Source organism: Protopterus annectens, chromosome 3.part0 (genome assembly GCF_019279795.1).
Source record: "Protopterus annectens isolate FY-2018-M chromosome 3.part0, PAN1.0, whole genome shotgun sequence".
Classification (NCBI taxonomy): Eukaryota; Metazoa; Chordata; order Ceratodontiformes; family Protopteridae; genus Protopterus; species Protopterus annectens.
The window spans coordinates 1,823,923,998-1,823,931,379 of NC_056731.1; the positions used below are offsets into that span (position 1 = coordinate 1,823,923,998).

Below are 7,382 nucleotides of genomic sequence, written 5' to 3' on the forward strand. Positions count from 1 at the left end.
TGATCCTAACACTATTGTCTTCGGATACTTCAACTGCGCCCCCATTACCTGGGAAAATTACACTACCTCAAATAAATATGGACTTCATTAATACTACTTCTCTAGATCAATTGGTTCGGGTCCCATCTTGGGGTTTTAAAAAATTGGACCCAGTTCTTACCAATATTGCCATCCTATGATAATCACCTACTATTATCACATCACTGGTCATATTTAACCACTGCTCTCTAACACTCACTATGAGTTTAAAACCTGACTTACCACAAAATCCATCTGTCAGTAGATACTAATCTAAGGTAAACCTTATCCAGCTAACTGATGAATTGATGAAATTTAAGTACCCTCTTCGACTTGATGACCCCATCTCACATGTTTTCACATTTGGGGATAATTTATGTACCTACCACAAAATATGCATTGAGGCATCTTTTCCCATAACACATAAATACAATGCCAAATTCCTGAATAAACCCATATAAACAAACTATACAGTAAGAGGAAGAATGTTATAGCCTGTAAGAACAAACTTAATACCCGATCATCTAGAGATGAACTCAAAAAGATCAACAAAGAACTGAGAATCAAAATCAAATCTTCTAAAAGTAAAAACAAATTGAAAGTTGTCAGCTGTGCTAAGGACAACCACAAAACCTTTTTAGCTGTGTTAGAAAACTTAAAAGTAATGCCCAAAACAAACAAGTTCAAAGGAGAAGAGCAATGTTCAATATTCTCTTGAATTTCATAGGTTTGTACTAAGCTAACTGCTCTTACGAGCCATTTTAAGCCTAGTCAATTACCCTTTGTGAGACTCAAATCCTGCACCTTGTGTTTGTAAGGCAAACACCTTAACCATTAGGCCACCCTCCCAACCCTTAACAATGTGCATGCATTGGCCAGGAATCGAACCCAGGCCCCCTGCATGGCAGGCGAGAATTCTACCACTGAACCACCAATGCAGATATTTAAGTCTTTTTTTTCAGTGTGTAGTACACTGTGTTACAAGTGCTGACATTTTAGTTAGGAACTGTGTAATAATGAATTGTTCTAAATGTCAAATATTGTACTTTAGCTCTATTGAGCTGGGTCATGACTAAAAAGGATCAACTGACCAATGCTCCCATCTGGTTATCAAATAAACAAATAAGTCAATAATTATACAATGACTCCCTATTGCTAATTGAAAATGTGCACGCTGATTGGCTCAGCCCAACCAGTGTGCCCATTGTAAATCTCACAATATACCAACCGAAACAGGTCTGGTCGCCATAGACTTTTTTCCATTGGTATAAAGTGACCCCAAACCTTTTTTTTTTTTACAATTAAAAAAAAGAAAAAAAGAGAAAACAGAGCAATGGAGACTTTCTTTTCTCCGTTGCTTCCGTTTCAAAGCATTGATGTACTGGGTGCGCATGGGAATGCAAGTCCCATACGCATGCGTAGTACATCAAAATGAAGAAACAGTATACCCCAACCAGCAGAAGAACAGTAATCCGCCATTACACAAAGACATTATTTAAGAAAAGTAAGTATTTTTTTTTCTTAAATAATGTCATTGTATAATAGCAATTACCGACTCCGTGGTTCTGGTATATTGAAGATTTATCCACGGTTGCCTTTGTTTAATCACTCGGGCTTCATCCTCATGATTAAACCACACCAACTGTGGGTAAATTTTCAATGTACCACACCACATCATTGGTTATTGCTTTATTAAACCAGCGGTGCATGTGGTGTTGGTGTCGCTACACTTTTGTACCTCACTGAGGTACGTTTATTATCTCAGGTTTTGAAGTAGTTTCCTTGAATGTTATTAACCTGTCATTTCTTTCCTCCCACAATTTTATCCAACCTGACTAGCTAATACTAAAACCCTTTTGAAAACAGGAGTATTTAACATTTTGCCAGAGTTTGTCAGTGCAGTTAGTCATTACCCACCTGTAATTGAGACCTAGTACTCTGGGCACATACCTGTCAACCTGCAGACAATGAAAATAGGAATAAAGGCCCTTGAAAAATAGGTCCATCCAGGTAAAAACCTGGAAATCGAATTAGCATAAAAACTGAATACCAAACAGTACCTATCTTTTCCCACAGCAGAAGTCTGGGATACTATTGAGAAACACATTTAATAAAAACACAAAGTGACAAAATGATGGAAAAATATAAACAAAGAGACAGTATAAAACCTGTAGACTTTAATGAATTGTATTGCAAAATTCAATCACACAAGGTAATTTAGTTTTGCTTTAAAAAAGGAAGATGCAAAACTTGTGTCATCTTTCTTTACATTATTGTCAGTAGTACATTAGTCTTGTAGTGTTGCATTCTGTATAATTGGCAACTTTAAGAATCTTATGTGATGAGGGAGATTTTAAAACTGTGTGATGGGGTAAATCAAGCTTGAAAAAAGGGTCATGTATCCACTGAATTGTACTTACCCAAGCTGAATCCACCAAAGCTGCACTTCAACGAACAAACGGACTACCAAATTCCTTTCACATGGAAAAGAACCACTTGACCATCACAGAAATCAAACCAAATGAAAGAAAAGTAAGCTAACCAAAGTGGGAGTTTTTGATCCCCACACCTCCTACTTACATATACCAACTCCAAGATCGCACTACATGGAAGAGAGGGCACAGTTCACCATCATGGTCAAATGGTTCCTTTCCCTGTGAAAGGAATTCGGCAGACCGTTCATTCATTGAAGTGCAACTTCGGTCGATTCAGCTCAGGTAAGTACTATTTGGTGGATCGTGCTTTTATCTAATAAAAGTAGATCCAGATATATATATATATATATATATATATATATATATATATATATATATATATGTGTGTGTGTGTGTGTGTCTGTGTGTGTGTGTGTGTGTGTGTGTGTACATATACAGGTTTTATAATAAAAGACAAAAAAAATTGCATAAAGAAACCAATGTAAATCTCAAGAAGTTAAAAACACGGTTTGATAGACTAAACAAAGACTCCATATGCTGATCAGATCAACCAAAACCAAATGTAATGTAAAAATAGCCCCACAATTGAAAGATATCCACAAAGCATCCCTTAACTATGCTAGAAATCTCAGAAACAATGCCCAGCACTGTGCCGTTAATAGTAAACGGTATCAAATGCTCATGTCCAAAGGACAGAGTGAATGTACTAGCAGACAAACTCAGCTCCAGCTTTATCCTCTATCCCCACTACACTATTCACAGATTAAATGCTCACATCTTCCTCTTCTCCTCAAGTCTCCCAAAACATGTTCTACAGATACTATCCAATGCAAACAGCACTACATCTATGGGGGTCAGATAACAAAACAGGTTGTCTACTGGCTAGACTGTAACATGACTTGTCAGATCTCCTACAGTGGCTATTCAACATGAGCCTCAAAATAGGATTTGTGCCAGATGAATGAAGGACAGCAGTGGTCATTCCTCTGCATAAAGGTGGGGCTACAACAAAATCAGATAATTATACACCCATAAACCTAACCAGCCTCATCTGTAAGGCTATGGAAAGGTTCGCTATAGAACTACTAAAATAGGGATATAGGTGACCTACAGACCTCAACCCAACCCAGTTCAGAGTTATCAAGGCCTGGTCTTGCTACATAACATGGGTGACTTCCTCAAAAAAGTCACTGATGCAAGGAACAGAGGCAAATTGGTGCACACTCCTTATCTAGACCTTATAAGTATATTCAACACAATCCCACACTAAGGAATCATTGATAAACTCTCACTGCTAAATATTAACCCCTATGTAACTTGCTGGATAGCAAACTGGCTCATACATGCAATAGAGGAAGTAAGGCTGGGCAGCTGTACTGCCTCCAAAGACCACTCACTTGTTGAGCACTACAGTGTTAAGTCCATGAGCCACTTCTGTTTGGCATTTACTCTTTGAAGGTCAAAGCTAATGTCAAGGAATTGCAGCTGACTGAGTCTGCAGATGACTACAAATATGGTGTCCTCATAAACTCCCTGAGGATATCATAAGCCTACAAAATGCTCTGTCCCAAACAAATAGCTGGAGCAAAACCATTGGAGTGAAATTAAATGCCAATAAATATATAGTCATACCCTCTAACAATGATTACCCCCTTTGTATCTACCACATTGACACTCCCACCCAAAAACTCATCCTTTAGTTAGAGATTTGGGAACCTATGTTGACTAAGAACTGTCCTTTGATCACTGTGTATCCACTATTGTAAAAAAGTCCTTTTTCATCACATAGCTTATAATGAAGGGTATGCCATCCAGGTCTGGGGATGTTATTGTTCCTCTTTACTCAAAACTCAATGGGCTGATCATTGAGTATAATACTCCTTTCAGTATGCATTTGTTCAAATACTTGGCACAGCTAGAATGACCACAACACCTTCTCACTAAAAATATCAGTGACCTAAATCATAAAAACTGTGGAGACCACCTCAAAGCCTTCTCTCTCTTCTTTGTATAAAACAGGATACCAAGAGCTGAACTCTGCCTCAATGTGTAAAGCATCAAAAGACCCTGATCTGTCAAACGTTTTACACATTTGGAAGTCCAGTGGTATCAGAAACACCACCTCAAGGTTTTCAATCTCTTTTGCAAGATTAACGGAATGTTCTGGGAGGAATAGATATGCATCACAAAAAGTACCCCTTCTGTGGAACTTGCTTCTCTACCACATAAAGCAGTGGACTTCTCTTACTCTGTTCTAATGCAGCTTAGACAAATGGATTGACAACCTTAAATTCACCTCTGGTTTAGCACCAATGGCCCTCATGGATAAGGGAAACATGTAAGTACCCAACATACACATATGCATCCTATCTTTGGAGATTTAGATTGCAAAATATAAGGGCTAGTAATTAAGACAGGAATGCAAGACTTGGATTCTTAAGATTCTCACAGTTCAATAATCTGGTGTATATAAAGATATATACATATATATGTATGTATATGAACCTATGAACCTATGCTGTATATATTGTCTCTTAAACTGGTACTCCATCAAGGAAACATCATTGATCAAGTTTCCCATTATTTTAAGTGGTCACTTCTTCTAGCTCTATCCCCAGACATGTTTAAATGTATACAACGGATACTGCATTTCATTTAAATCTGTTTCTTAACAAAACTTGGACTGTTACTTAACAAAACTTGGACTTCACCAAGAAAGTTTCTTTGGCCACTGTTGTTTTCAGTCTCCTTTACCACTGACCATTTTCCCAGTGCATGTTTTTATATTAGTACTTGTTTCTAACCATTTTTGCTCTCTCTGTATAAATGTCTGCATCTCCAAAATAATTTTACATTTTCTAATGAAATTGTCATTGAAAGTTACTAAAATTATTTATAAATCATGTTTAAGTTGAGGTTCTAGCCTCAAAAGCGAAGGAAAACTGTACATTTAAGTTTAATGTAAATACATTGATTTTATAACATTTTCAGTCCACAGCAATAAATTAAATTAAAAGAACTAAAATGTTAGTGATACCACAAAGGAATGACAATATCACTGCCATACAGGCATTAATTTTTTAAGCTTGAAGTCACAGCAATACTATACATTACATTACTATACTATACATTGATAGTTTTCAGGTTTGTTTCTGTAAAAACAGGCATTTTTATTTTCAACTGACTGTTTTGCAAATTTTGCATTTTGTCAATGCAAAAAAAAAAATCTTGCTAGAATTTAACCTTACCCTACAAATCATAATATCTCTGTACGGCTTCATGATAGTCCTATAAAATTTTCATGTCAAAGACCTACAGCGATTAGTCTTATAATACTGATGGGATTCTTAGCTCCCAACCAGTCAGTGACAAACCTCAACTGAATCAGGGACAATGTCCAGAAATACCCAGGGGCAATTAGGGACACTTTTAAAATATTAGCACTATTAACTTGAGATATTGACAGAATAAGAAGATATGAATTAATATACATCTTCTGAATGAAAAGAAGTCTATAAGTCTAATTATTATCTTTATTTATCAAGTGAAATTCATTACCTTTTCTCCAACAGTCACCAGTTTTAAGAGGGATTAAGAGGACAGACCTAAAAATGAGTCAAAATTAGGGACATCACCGAAAATCAGGGACAGCTGAGAGATATGATGGCATGTCTTAACAGCACTTACAGAAAGTGCAATACAACATCTTAAATATTAATATGACAGAAAAAGTAAATTTCAATGATGCTGCTTTAAAATTCAAAAACATATAGCATGTCCTTTTTTATGCACTAGCACAGTGCATGTGTGTAGTACATGTATACAATTAGTAGGTATTTTGAGTTCAACACTGCAAAGTGTCAACATTTTGAGCTTCTGGGATCTGGCATTCAGTAGTACTACTATGCAATAAGTTATCATTTACTCATCTATCTAGATATCTATCCTAGTCCCAATTTAAATCATCTTTACAAATCTTTCGGTGAATAATAACAAGTACCACGTATACTTAAGTCTGTCATTCTGACTTTTAGAATTTCACTACATCTTAATGCTGAAGTTGACATTGACACATAGCCTCCTCAGAAGATAGTTTTTAGTGTTACCACCCTTGCAATCAGAGAAAGTTGCATTGCCTGTTGAAATATATAAGGTGCTTACTTCTGATAAAGTGACATTGCAAGAAAGTTGTATTCTAGACATGTTCTGCATTCCCATACTGAGCAGAAGTTGTATACCCACCTATAAATAATGGAGACTGAGTAGAAGGCAGCATGCCAGATTATGATAGGGAAAATGCCTGCCAAACTTGCAATTTGAGATATATGTAAAAAGGCCATATGACAGTCCATCTTTGAGATTTCCTAACAAAATGTTCAAGAAATAAAAACATAATACTCAAGGGTAAAAATGCAAATAAAACCAACATTTTACCCTTACAGAATTTTGGAAGTAGGTAAACGCTAAATTTTGACATCAGCACATTTTAGTAGATATCCTTTTGCTGATGTTGAGTTTTCAGTAACATAATATTACTTTGTCTCATAAAATGTATTTGGATTTTTACTTCCGATGTAATGACTACTCTGTAAAAACTTATTCTGAACATCTGCTGCATTCTTCATACTGAGAGAAGTTATGTGTCCATCTCTAATGGAAACCAAGTATAGTGCAGCAGGCCAGACTATGATAGCGAAAATGCATGTGAAACCCTATATTTGGTACATGGGTATAATGTATATAAGGCTATATTTCAGTCACTTTGCTGGGCTTCTTAAATGTTTCAGCAACTGACAGCAATACACCCCATTACAAAATGCACTCACAACTGCCATTATATCCCTGGGGATTTCAGAGTGACTTAATTGCTGGATATTACGATAGCATATTGTTCACATCAGTACACGGTGCTTTCCTAATACCAAATAT

At 36.3% G+C, this 7,382-nt stretch overlaps 1 non-coding gene across 1 annotated transcript; it reads right to left on the reverse strand.

The window, feature by feature from the left end:
- Positions 1-885: 885 nt before the first annotated feature.
- TRNAG-GCC lies at positions 886-956 on the reverse strand. The gene has a single exon. It is a non-coding gene; the product is annotated as a tRNA-Gly (tRNA).
- Positions 957-7,382: the final 6,426 nt, after the last annotated feature.